We start from the raw sequence: 14,860 nt of genomic DNA on the forward strand, positions 1-14,860 counted from the left end.
TGATTAGAGGACATGTATACAACATGTGTGCCAGATGCTTCATGCCAGTGAGACGTGGCCAGTCGTGGAAAATGCTTGCGCAGTACCGCAGGAGACTTGTAAATTTTGTTGCAGCTTGTCATCATTATTTGTTTGCTACTGATTTATTACGTTGGTGATAGCTTATTAGAAATGGTGGCAACATTATTAAATAGTAATTTATTCTTGTAGCACGCGTTTCCCATTTTGTTTGGGGATCAACCATTGCTCAGATGGCCAGATCAATTTAAGGTGAACTGAACGCCATTGATCAAACATGCAATACCTGGTCACCATTATGTAGCCTTGACACCAAGTTTACGGGCACATGCGTTTGTCATCTTGATTTCAGTTTGTGCTTCAACTACGACAGCGTACAGAAAAGCGTTGAGTTTAATGAAAACTTAGCTCATTTCTGCATACAGGAATGCAAATTTTAATGTTCCAACTTTCAGTCTTGTTAGTTTTTTGTTTTATTTACTTTTTTTATGTGATTAGTTAATGCTGAAACTGGCAAAAGCGTGCCTATCTTGTTGATTGTAGGACGTAGGTACGTGTGTTTAATGTTTATGCGGCTACCATTCTGTTGTAAGAGTCTGAACGGATGTCAGTCATCCGTTTTAAGATTGACATAAAACGTTTCTAAAGTAATGCGTTTTGTAAATACTAACATCTAACAATTTATTGTGTTTTGTGTGGTTATTTTTCAATTCTTTGCATCTTAGTCGTAACAAATCGCCTCTACGCCATAGAAAACGTATCGGATTCATCAAAACACTTCTAAGAAATTAGCTTGCAAAGTGTTCACCTACATATTTATTTAATTACAAGTGCCAAAGTGGCGTGGTTTGAAATATTAAGCCGGCGGTTTTGGATACAAGGTTCACTGAAAATGTTGTTTCGCGCGTTGGTAGCTTGAGGCGATGACAATGAGGCTATTGTCAGATTAAAAAAATCTGTGTCGTGAAAGTGCTTGCTTGATTAGAAGACTTTTTCCTTGATGCGACGTTCTTACTGTTTATTCTGTCGAACGGTGAAGTCAGGAAAGTGATACATGGAACGCGTCATTGTTTTTGCAAGAGTATAATATGAAGTAAGTGCAAAATTGCACTACGTGACCGATCGTTGTTGCATTAAAATAAGAACAAATTTCTTAAATATATATGTGTTTTTATTTTTGCTAACCAGTGACTAGGATTGGCTGTCTTAGTTGAGACTGCTAAGAGTAGTAAATGGTTTATTAAGGACTTCCATATCCAGTGTCTTACAAATATGCTTTTATTACATCTTATGTGTTTTGTGCTATTCGAAAAACAGTGCTTATCAATGTAACTTCAGTATAATGTTTTTTCATCCAGCTTTTGAAAATTCATATCATTTCAACGAAATGTAATTACCAGCTGAAGCTTATCTTCTCGTATAGTGCAGGATAGGCAGTAAAAAGCAGTTTCTTTTGATGATGATGATTCTATAATATACGTGATTACACGTAACGTTTGTTTCTAGATTTATTTTTCAACGGCTACACATTTTTATTAAAAAAGGCTCTCGTATGAAGAATTCCTCCTTTGAAAATGTGCAAACACAAAATAACATTTGCACTCATGATTCATTGACAAATATATGATTTGTATTGACTCGACTATTACGTCGGTTAATTCTTCATACAATTCCACTTAAAATTGATCATTATTTTTTATTTTTGCACAAGCTTGTGTAAAGAATTTCACAGATATCTCTTATTGTTGATGAAGTATTAATTTATCAGATCAGTCTTTAGATTTTATCGCTTGTATTGCGTTCGTCTTCTTTTGTGAACGCGCAAACACAACCCCCTTCTCTAACATTTGGTTTCCTTCTGTGTTTTGGTTTATTCAAAGTGTCACTGCGATTTGCGAACATTATTATTTTCCCACACGCCTAGTTTTGCTTTGCTTTATTTGGTCGTTGCAAAATTTACCTTTTTTCGGTAATGCTGTGATAATGCTTTGGCAAGAACATTTTTCAAGCAAAAAGTTGGTAATACCGAAGATGCAATATAGGCAAAATAAGGGAGCAAGTCTTTTAGGCGCAGACAGTTAGGCGCTGGTCAAATAGGTGCGCACACTGTGGCGTCTGGATATTTAGGTGCGGAGCACTGTGGCGCCCGTTTATTTAGGTGCTATTCCTAGTAAAGTCTGCAGATTGTATCAGCTTGGCAGGTAGGGCAATGCTTTTCACACAAAATGTTATATTGAACAGAAAAATATGTTATGGCTCCCGTGCGTGAAGCTGATTTATCTGGCAATGCTTTTTACACAAAATGTTTTATTGAACACAAAAATATATTGTATTTTATTACGCGTGTTCGGCATTTATTTGTTGTTAGTCCATGTTTACGTCGGCGAAAGCTTTATCAATAAATTATTCAAGTTTCCGAACATGACTGAGTTCACTTTTAGTGAGTCAAATAATAACTGCACTAAACATCAGGAAAAAATATACCATAGCTTATATTCAAGCGGGTGGTAGGCTTGAGTGAAGAGTAACTTAGTTTTCCGTCAGAACCCCGACTAGGTTTAATAATGAGCAAAGTCGCACCATTATGCTTGCAACTTGTAGCCAGGGTTCATATGCCCTATAGAAATGTATTCATGTAGTAGAGCGTTGTCTCATACGAACTCGCCACAGGACCAATCCATCCCGAGTAGAAGTACTTGCGAAAGATAACAGATTAAGTAAGGTTCCATCTGGTGGCCTGAGTTAGCTAGCAAAATCCGCACTTTTTCTATTGATTTGGAGTCTGCAGACGTTAATTGAATGGAAAAATGACAGCTTTTGCTATCTGGGGAGCTACCACGTCATTGTAAACAAGACATGTTCCCAGAATAAAACTGACATATTGGAAACCAGTTTATTTTGTCACGTCTCCTTAAAATTGTGCCATGCCGAACCCGATGTTGTTTGCTGCATAACCGTTCATTCTTTTTGGTGTGACAACTGGATTTGTATTTTAATATTTGGCGCTCAACGAAGTGCAGTTTTGCCTCGTATTTTATATATACAACTTTAGTGTTGGCTCATATCAACACCAATTCTGTCTATTTTCATTAGCAAAGAAGTGTCATTTTTGTCTATTTGCACGATAGTTGTAAGTCAAGTCTCAACACATTTCCACGCTTTATTCAAATCTTTCAGAACAAACGCATCGAGTTGTTCTTGTTTGTCTATTTGTCCGCAAATACGAACGCAATATTTCTAATTTTGTTTAATCTTGAGGTATCGCTTGTCCGAAAGAAAAAATTGTTCTCGATTTTTTTTAAATTTGATGCTTAGTTTCTGCATGAATTCTTTAACAATCTAATCAAAATGTAGGTGCCAAACTCATGTTCACCAAATATTTCGAAAACTAAACTGGTTTTATCTGTAGTGCTGTTGAACAGGGAACCGATAGCAATAAAGATGAAAATAGTTTTGTTTAGTTTTCGAAACATTTGCAGAACTTGAGTTTAGTATTACATTTTCGGCTGTTTTTTTTATTTTTTATTTGATTGACCAAGTATATATACATTCCAATCAGTTTACTCCTAAATTCTGGAACACGTTCAGAAAAGAAAATTGCTTGTGAAATTGTTGTATTTTTTAATTTTATTGTTTATATATCATATACTTAAAGTGAATTATTGGTGTCGCCCAGTACTGCATAACTGAGTGTATGTGCGTGTCCTCTAATGGCGGAACTCTAGCTAGTGTACTGCATAAGTACCGGTATGTATCGCAATTGCGTGCAATGGAGAAATTCAATGTGGGTATGATTAGGTTCCTTTCTTGTTAACCATAGACAAATAAAACCTAACAACCAGACAGCATTTAACATAATACAATAACGTAAAAATAAAATAAAAATTAAGAACGTTTTCGGCCATACTCCTGTTTTTTCAATTTTGTATAATATGTGGATTAGTTTTGTAATTCTAATTTATGTATAACGTCAGTCAGTTGATTAGGCTACTTGATAAGGGCTAACATAAGTATGGCTGATTACGTTTGTATTTTTTCTTTTGCTGTTATTATATTATGTTAAATGCCGTGTGGGGGTTCGGTTTTATTTGTCTATGGTTCAAGAAAATCACCTCTTTACCAAAATTGTATCTTTACTCTGTAGCATATAAAAGAAGTTTCAAATGCAAAATATTTGAGTGGAATTTTATTTGGTGCCCCCACCGTTTGTAGATTATTTTATTTTAGCCGGATCCGCCTTGAGAGTCCGAGTTTAATGTAGTGTTAGTAAATGCTCGCAGCATCAATGTGACGATTGTTTCTTTTCGTAGTTTTTTTTTTAATTATATGAGGGTGGCAGCAGACTTTGTTGACCCTGTGGTCTTTCTCTGTCATCGTAATACCAGCACCACATTCAATGTATTAATTGATGTATAGGCTACGTGTTGTAATGCTATACCAAATAAAATGAATCTGATTGTGAGGCTGGTACTGATAGCCAAGTTGATTTTTTTTCTGCTTTATTTCGTTAGTTGGCGATGTAGAGCCATGCAAACGTGATGAATCTTGGCTATTTCTGAACCCGATAACATCTGGTTCATAGTTGATGTCTCTCAAACTGACTGAAAAATGCTTTCGGTTTTTTCAGACATAGTTGTTCATTTGTATAATTTTTTTTACTACAAAAACAAACACTTTACAAAAACTTTTCCAATCTCTTTAAAACTTTAAAACTAAAACTTTTAAAAGAAGAAAATGGCTGCGAGCCACCAAGTGCAGTACTGCCTACAAAAACTGTCGATCATCGTAATCAAAATTTGCGTGAGGTCATTGTCTGTTTGTTTCGTTACTCCGTCGTCTGCATAGCCGAGTGGTAAGAGCCCTGGCTTGACGTTCGAAAGAGCGCTGGTTTGACACCGCTCAAGAGCATACCCTTGGCAGGACACTTAAAGGCATGCCTGAAGGTGGACACGAAGATTGGCTTCTTTGCTTTCCCGTCCACTTGATCTAAATCTTCAACCACCGGGCGTAAGCCTGGATACGACAATGCAATGACCAAGTTTCTTGTTGTGACCAAAGTAGAGATTTTCTCATATATTTTATCACAGAAAGACAACCACTGCCGGTAACCATTTCTATCTTTGCATGAATGCATGTGTGACGTGTATTGAATACAGTGTTGTGACAGAAAATGAGCTTCGAATTAATTTAATACTTCTAGTTTTCTTCAAAATTGGGGCAACTGAGACCCCTTCAAAGCGCATATATTATGCGAACTCAGTCGCAATCTGACAAATAGCCAACTTTGCAGCGATAACATGGCAACATCTGTTCGTCTCCTCGCGGCATTTTTCCCCGAACTTGACTAACCATTTTCTACTTTGAATTTCAGAATGTGAAGCTATGCCATTACTTTACCATTAGCTTGTTCAAAAATAAAAAGGATTTGCATAGTGGTTGCATTTTTTATTGCTTTGTTAACATTTTAAACAATATATATTATAAGCAAAGACGGTTTGTAGTCTGTTTTTTGTTTTTTCTGGAAAAGGAATTTGTTGTGCGTTGAGACAATTTTGGGACCAACACAGAGCCTAAATCAGGTGAGCTTTCATATTATCATTTATGGCCGCTTACGTTTAAATAACTAAAACCTGTCACGACTAATTTTTTATCATATAACATGCACTGCCAACAGACAATTGCAATTGAAGCAGCTACACAATTTACAACAGCACTTTTCAAGCAGTGATCCATTGGTCTAGTCACTCTAGTGAACCTTAAAGTTCTTTCCAAGAGAGCTCGTTTTTTTAGCTTTCTTTACCTAATTATTACCTTTCTGCAGTTGACTTAGTACTTACAAGAAAATAATTCAATCAATCTTAATCTTGGGAATCACACAAATAGCTTTTGTTTATTTTTATTCATCTAATTTAAACTTTTATAACTTCAAGGGGTTGTTGCTTTTTTTCACTTTTCAAAGTTTTTGTAGACTAAAAAAAAACTATATGTGACTGAAAAATTCTGCAGTGTTGGGAAAATGTCATATCTATGACTGACTGTGTTATCGTGTCAAGCTATTTTCATGATGTTACTTTGTCCTGTAACAGCTGTAAACATTTTCAATTTATATTTGCATAGAATAGTCGCTAATGGTCAGACCGATTTCTTTTAGTCATATCACTAAAATCGTTGCATAACTCTGCTGTCTCTCCGAAAAATCAACATCAGTACAACGCAGTAGGAGCCTGTGCACCAAACACACAAATTAATATTTTTTTCTTGAGTAGTTTGTTACAACAAATTTAAACCAATATTGTACAGCTTCAGTGCTTACATGATTTGAAGAAATTCGTGAAGCAGTGACACAGATTAGGTTTTGCAGGTTCGAACGCTCTTTCGGCATTTCATTAGTCTTTTGAATTATTCTCGTCTATATAGAAAATGCCAGAACGTAGACAACCTGTCATACTTTTTACTCGACGATCAGTCACGTTCTTCAAAAACGTGCATCAGCTTCCAGTCAGCAAACCAGTATCTTTTTACGTTGATTTAACGTCTGCAGACAATGAATCAATGTGCGTTTGGTAGTTGTTACGTTTAGCTTTTCATCGCTGGTTCAGAAACGTCTAAGATGCTACAAGAGAATGTGCTCAATTTGTTTTCTATTGTTTTTGGTGTTGAAATGGGAGAGGAATATTTAATGTTTGCAGTAACGTTTAAGCGCAAAAGAAAATTGCGATGTTACTTTTATAAGCCCCTAGTTCAGCGGCGGCGCAATAATATTCTACGAAAAGTGCTGAATCAGATTCTGCTAAACATGCAGCGTTTTTTTTTTTTTTTTTATATTCAACATGTAGGGTTTCTAAAATCCCAAGTACGTACCAAAAATGTTTCAGAAACTCAACTATATAAAAAAAATGAAATGATCTCGTAATTTCTGACAACTCTGTAGTGTACACTACAGGTATGATAAAAAAGGTTGGATAAAACTGTACCTTGTAGAGCTTGATCGTATCACAGCAATTTATATTTTGCATTTCTTTGCCATCATTGCATTTGTGTAGTTGTTTCTAGTTTATTCATCATTGATTAAGGTTTGACGAGCTCCCTTCCACATAAGCAACCTTGAATTGTACACCTAGTGACAGAATGCTGCTGCCAGTTGCCAAGGTATAATCATACCTAACACTTGAAGAAAAAATGTCACACATTGCCAATTTAATGTTCATCTAATCGGACCTGTTTGTTGGCTTTTGGTAGATTTGTAAGGAAATCCGATTGCTTTGTGGGTTTCTGTTGTGCTGCACAAGGCAGCCGCATGTTTGAGAAGGCTACCGAGCTTCATTTTGAGTCGCATGTCACCGTTCAATCATGCACGTCGATTTTAACATTAATTTTACATCATTAGACGTAAAACTTGGTCTAAAAGTTATGTGTACGGTCAAAGGTTTTTTTCTTGAGCTACATGGTTTCAAGCAAGCCTTTAAGTTTTTCGAAAGGAAATGATTACGAAGTGCATTGTGGTGGGTGTGCGTCTACGCAACTGATGCAGCGTTAGCACAAAAATGTTTGAACAAAAGTTGACAATACTTCGAAGAATTACTTTTTGATAGTCTATTTCTAGTTAAGATAAAAACAGAACTACAAAAGTATTTACGTTGATGTGCCTGGACAAGTTGACATGCTAATGATTTATTGCATTTAAAAGTTATAACGGATCAATAAAAGAGAAGACAAAGTGGATGGAGATGAAACCAGTAATTTATCAACTTATGGAAGGTTGTTGTTGGGACCGGAAAGTCTAACTTCATGAAATATCACTGCTTTCAAGTACTGCGTATGCCGAATCGGTGGCTTAGTGGTTAGTGCGTCCTACTCTGAATCGGTAGGCATGGGTTCGATACTCTGTCGGGCCATACCAAAGACTTTATAAAAATGGTACTGAATCTACTTTCTGCCTGGCACTGAGCATTGAGCAATACGGCTGCATTGACACTGTCTGTTTTGTAAAGCGCTAAGGAGCAACGCATTCTGCGATGGATGCAGCACTATATAAAAACATTAGCATTATTATTATATGCACTAGGCCATGACTGAAGTAAAACTAACTCTCAAGCAGTACAGTTGAGACCAGAGTGGTATGGGAGTGAATTTATGTTCCTAAAGAAACAGATGCAAGGTAGAGCAAAAATTTCCTCAAAACTTTCATAATGAGGGTGGAATAGTAGGCTGCCGTTCTCTAACAGATATTCTGTTAAAATACCTGCAGGTATTTTTGGTTGTTGCTCAGTGATTGGTGAGCTGAAAAGCTTTAACATTTTTCAGATGCTAAGGGTCGAATGCAGAAAGGTAGCTCAAAACTAGTTTTAAGCAAGCCGGGCTTAAATAGTGGCTTGAGCCGAGTTTTGCGCTGCAGAAACTATTCTTACTTTAAGCTTAGCTTAAAACTCGTTTCATTTCAGGTTTTGAGCCACCAATTTAAGTCGCCAAAAATGGCGACTTAACAGCGGCAGATCTTGACTTAAGCATTTTTGCAAACTGGATTTCAAAGGATTCCGGTGAAGTTGTGTGTTCGGTGGAAGTTCCTGGCCATGATGCGAAAATATTTGTAATGCGTAATTTTGCATCAACAATGCACTGGGTATTTATTGAGAAATAGCCTTTCCTGTTCCAGAAAATTTCAGCGTTTTCACCAATTGCATCTATCACACAAGGAAAATAGGCAATACCATAAAACTTCTGTTTGGTATTTAGAATTTCTGCTGGCGATGATGGAAACTTTATGTATGTGTTTTTCCTTGCAACAATATACGCTGAAACTTTTTTTACTGTACGCAGGGCCGTAGCCAGACTGCAGAGCAAGGGGGGCCCAAATTTTTTTTAGGGGGGGGCGAAAAAATTTAAATGGGCAAAGTCATTATATCTGTAGCTGTTGCTCGAGAATGTTTGGATTTTGCCAGGGGGGCAAGGCCCCCCTGGCCCCCGGCTGGCTACGGGCCTGACTGTACGGCATACAGTCGTTTGGTGACATTGAATCAAGTCACCATCACTCAGTTTAAAATGTCCAGTTGCATAGAATCTTAAGGTAACAAGCAACTGTAGCATTGGTGAGAGGGATTGACTTCGCTCTGTGAAACTATCGGATAGTTGCTGGCACAGTTCTACTACAACAGCTGTGCTAAATCTGTAGCGTGCATGAAGCTGGTCATCATCGTAATAATCAAATGGATTTTGTGCATCCCTAATCATCCTGCGTGATAAGTTAACCGTTGGTTCTTCATCTTCAATGAATCTTTCAAGCAAGTCTACTGTATCCATAAAGTACCGTATGTTATTGCTAAAAAGTAAACCGTTTTCTGGTAAAAAATAAACAAACGTTTGTTATCCTCCTCTTGCTAGCAAACAAAATATTGGATGCATGATTAACCAATGCTTATCACTTCGGCAATTTTATGTTTTTGTTGTAAAAACTATTTCCGAAGTATACCTGCAGAGGCTGTAGTACAGCATGCAGGTAAGCTATTTTATGGCTATACATTCAGTAAGATGAGGCTCTGCCTTTCTACAACCATTTTTTATCAACGAAGTTCTGTAGATATAAAAGAAAAAACTCTACAGTACTTGTACAAGTTGCTGTTTGTTCATACTTGCTAGTTGATTTTTTGGCTCTCATAAAGAATCATCTCTCTCTCGCCATTTTGTAGACTTCAATAATACTTTTAATTTTTATTAATAGCCTACCCCTCCCTATTTAGCCCCTTGACAAACCTCCAGATAGTTTTGGTTCACTGCTATTTTTCAGTTACAATGTTGTTAAAAAACAACTGCTACTTGTAGCCTACAAATTGTTGTCTACCACTACATGCTTGCTAGTTGCTGTCAACATGCTTTGTCAAAAATCACCATGGCAAGTCGAGTGACGTCACACCTTGCGTCAAAAACGTGGCTTAAAACCAGTTTTATTATGAAGCGCAGCTCAAAGAGTGGCTTGGCCAAGCGACCTTGCAAATTAGTTTCTGCATCGCGCTCAAGTTTTAAACCGAGCTTGACTAAAACTCCGCTTGCCTGAGAAGAGCTTGGCGTTAAGCTAGGCTTATTTTGAGCTACCTTTCTGCATTCGACCCTAAGTGTAAGTTCTTTTAGGACAGTGCATAGGGGCTTCCCCTTTGACAAAATTGTGAGTGCTACAACTAGCGTTTTAATTCACCTGCTAGACTAAGCGTTTAAAAAATAAATGTAGATTTCCCAGCTTTCGATGTGTCCAACTTGGCCGAAGATATTTTAACTCTTGAAACTCGAAAGCACAATTTGGTTCTTAGTCAGTGACCAGTTAAAAAACCTCAAAAGTTGGATTGCAGCAGCTCATATCATTTGTTGCTTTGTAGTGTTGCATCGGTGATGTCTGTGTTCGTTCTTTGGATAAAACAATCATCATACGTGTTGGCATGTATCATGGCAGTTGTTATGCCAGTGTTTGATTAGACGCAGCAAAACTATTAGACGCAGTAGTCACATAGCAGCAGTATACTAATTCAGATTTTACATGAAGTTTCTGCGAAAAATTAGGTTAATCGGAAAAGCCTCATAGGTTTTCATGTGGTCGATATGTTTCAACACAGTAGGCCTACGCGCTATTTAGCTAAGTCTTAACTTAAGCTGTGATCGCAGACAAAATCAACGCTTAGCAATTCAATTCTACTTCATTGCGTTTTGTGTGCTCTCGCATACTCGTCACCTGAAAAAAAAACTTTCAGTGTTACGTGTCATAGAGCCTCTTGTCGAACGAGTTGATCACCAGATTGGGAGTAACGTCATACATAAATGTAAAAATGCGTCGTCTGCGGTCATTGCTCAAAGCTTGAAAAACTTCACATACTCTACGAAAGTTTAGCTCGGAAAGTGAATTCGAGCGATTGAAGACAAGCGAAGGATAGGATGAGTTTTTGAATAGCAGTGGATTAACTCGTTTCTTAAGAAGCAGTATTTAGTGCAGTGGAATAAAATTTACCATAAGAAAGAGTTTTGTACTATATTTCAGTATTATAAAAACAGCGTGATTTGAAATGTCCCGTTTTAGAAGAGGAAATTTGTACTTTCGTACACGTGGTATTATAGCCTATGCATTTTTGTATTGACAAATTTCTGGCTGTACTTGCTCAAGTTAGCCTAGAAAACATCGAATGGATACCAATTAATTTACCGGCAGGCTTAGTGTGATCTAAGATCGGAAGGCTAGTGATGATCTTGAAATTGCCTGCATATTGCTTATATTGCCTGCAAAGTTTTTGATAAAATTAATCATCACGCTTTGTTTAAAAAAATGATTGAAAGAAGAGTGCCTATGCAATTTGTCCGTTTGTTACAGTATTGGTACAGTCATCAAACTATGCGTGTAAAATGGGGTGGCCACCTCAGCCTTTTCATGTTTCAAATGGGGTGAGGCAGGGTGGGGTTTTGAGTCCATACCTCTTTGCCTTCTATGTTGATGATCTATCCAAAAACCTTAACATGTCTAAAGTGGGTTGCTATGTATGAATGCATTGGTAAATCACATTATGTTTGCTGATGACCTTTGCTGCTTTTGTCCCAGCCTTGTTGGTTTACGTGAATTGATTGAAATCTGCCAAGACTTTGCTAAGCAACATGACATTACATTTAACTGTAGAAAATCCTTTGAGGTGTTATTTAAGCCCAAACATTTCGATCTGTCTGCTTCCCCAAAGATTATTGTTGACCAAGAACCGATCGAGTTTGTTGAAAATATTAAGTTTTTAGGTGTGTATATCACGTCCTCATTATCAGATGACAAGGACATACTGCGACAAGTTAAATATCTTCATTGTACTGTAAACAAATTAAAAAATAAATTTAGCAAATGTTCACGAAGAGTAAAAAATGTGTTGTTTGGCTCTTACTGTACATCTCTTTATGTTTGTCAACTTTGGCACAATTATCGCCGTTCTTCGATCAATCGGATTAGAATTGCCTATAATGACTCACTTCGAATTTTACACAATATGCCTCGTTTTACTGGTGCACGTGAATGTCAAGTTAATGCAAATGTTATAACTTTTGATGCTCTATTGCGGAAAACAGTTTATGCCTTTGTGCAACGTTGTTACAAATCTCTCAATTCTCTTATCATAGCATTAATGTCCTCAGACGCTTTCTATAAAACGACATTTTTAAGCACTACAATGATTTGTTGCACATGTCATCCAAGTGACTCCTTACATCTTGTCTTTTTGTGTTTTTGGTTTTAATATGGACAACCTTGTCTGATACAAATAAATAATAATATTGTGCACTGAATACATGACATTTCAATAAAAAATACTTTGCTAATGGGGGAGGCTATTAGCACTGAATTAGTTAAGTTAAAAGAGTTATTTAGTAAAAATTGAATAAGGCTGTTCACCAGCCATTTAGTTAAATTAAAAAAATACTTGCTTCCGGTACTATCTAAAATGTGTAAGGTGGTAATCTGCTTTTATTTCAACGTTTCGTCAATCAGCTGGGACAAGATTAGGTAATGACTACCTGTCCAGCATGGCAATTGGCAAAACACGGGAACATGTTGCTGTAAATCAAATAAAGTTTGGAGTTAAGAACTTTAGACAGTTTGATACCTTTAAATTATTCTTGTTCAAGCACACACAGGTACAGGGCACTGTTTTGATCAACATTTGCACCGCAAGTTTAATAAACCTGACGGTTTTGATGACTTGCTGAATAATATTTCTCACCACAAGGTTATACATTTCTCTTACATTGCCTGCGGAAAAGTATGACCTCACTTACGTGACGTTGTTAACGCGCTTTGAATGTTTCAATAACAACAGTATAGCCTTGTTTTGTTTAATTGCCATCTCAGCAACTCATTGTTTTTGTAGAAACAGGATTTCTTTGATAAGAAAAGCCTTGGTACGGATTAAGAAACCTTTTTTTACGTCGTTTTTACTTCTTTGGCCAACGCTTTTTAAATTCTGCCTATCCAGCTGGTGCACATTTAGAGTACGACTAAGTGCTGCAAGCCAGCGATCCCACTGATGCCACTGTATCCAAATACATCATAGATGTAGGTGGCAAGAGGTCGATCAAACAGCCTTTGGTCATGCACCTTGCACCAAGATCTGAAGAAAGTAGAATTGCACTCAGAATAAACCATGACAGTGCTAAAAGTTATAGATAATTCAAAGCTGTGGATATTGCCACAGTCAGCAAAAAATGTCTAAGAAAAAATAGGATTTTACAGACTAAGGATGTATGATATGGTCACCAAATTAAAATTTACTTTCGCGCTTTAAAATTTTTAAGCGTGGGCGTACTAGTACTTCTATTTTTTGTACTTTCCACATTGCATATTTCAAACACAATGTTTATGGCGTAATCATGACAAGTAACAGGAAACAATCATGGAAAATATGTGATCACCTTTTATTTGTATTCGATAAATGTCACTGAATTTCATGTTCATCAATGTTTTATTGTCTGCTTAGCGGTGGTTTTGTGTTACAAAACACCGAGTCCATGCAACATTTTTTGTTAATGAGCTCGGACAGCAAATTAGTTCTTGTAGGTTTTTTTACGTTTGCAAACGTTGAATTACTGTAATAAAAGTTAGTTTTATGGCTGGATTTCAGACTTGTTGCTTTTCACTTACGAAGTTTTAATAGTTACTAAAGACAAAATAATTCTACACTTGAAAGCAAACCGCACTCATGTTAGAAAAATGGATTGTTTGAAAATTTGAAGAAGAAAAATCGCTATGATCCAAACATAAAAAAAAACTTTTGAACTGTCCAAAAGTTTTTTTTTTTTATGTTTGGATTATAGCAAAATTTTTGCGGCCCTGGCCCACTGCTTGGCAGTTGTTAACCCTTGTGCTGTGAACTGACCAGCAATCAGCATTGACAACCATTGAAAATCTTATTGCTAGACTAAGTGACACGAGTTTGTTCAAAGTCAGGTACTGTGAAAACGCGGAATGGCCCGTTTCGTTGAGTCCGATTCGGTGAGTCCGATTAGGTGAGTTCGATCCCTATTCGGTGATTTTTGCAATTTATTTTTTAAATTATTGGGTATCGTAGCCTAATTATCATTGCCGTTTTAGGGTTAGGGGTTAGAGGTTAGGAACTCACCGAATCGGACTAACCGAATCGGACTCACCGAATAGGAAAACGTATCATCATGCTTTACCCAAATTTCAATTATTTTACTTTGGTGGTGCAGCTCAACTTGGAAAGAAAAAAGGATTTACGAGGGCTTTTGAAACTTGTAATCACGAAACCTGCATTCAGTTTGTGGGAATATTGTGCTGAGTAAAACTGATAGCTAGAATTGTTGCGATTAGTAGTCTACGTTTCTGACCTGCGTCTGTGCAGTCATACTATGTCACGCTGCATACCGGTTAAAACACAAGAAAGGATATCATGACATAACCACGACATGATGTTATCTTTACAGCCCGATTTCAGTAAATGTTATACTGCTGAATTCTATTTGTCTCTGCCTGTATACGGGTTTGGCGTGTTCGGTTTAGTTTGCAGATAGCTTCGTAGTTAAGTGCACCAGATTTCGTTGCTTCGTTCAGTTTTTTTTTTTAAATAACTTAGAATTTAGATTTCATTTTGATTGAATAAACTGGTACAGTATTTTTTATGATTTGTACTCCTTTAGCATACTAGTTACCGATCACTGAGTTTTTCTGGGAAAATAGACTCAAATCAATGATTAACAAAGTATCTTGTGAGTAGTGTAGGCGATGGAGAGAAAACGCATTGAAGTGGCCGCAGTAATTCGTCGCTTTGCCGAAGACGTGTGAAACTGAATTGTGATGTCTAGACTCGAGACAAGACCGCAT

Source organism: Aplidium turbinatum, chromosome 3, assembly GCF_918807975.1.
Source record: "Aplidium turbinatum chromosome 3, kaAplTurb1.1, whole genome shotgun sequence".
NCBI classification, from domain to species: Eukaryota; Metazoa; Chordata; class Ascidiacea; order Aplousobranchia; family Polyclinidae; genus Aplidium; species Aplidium turbinatum.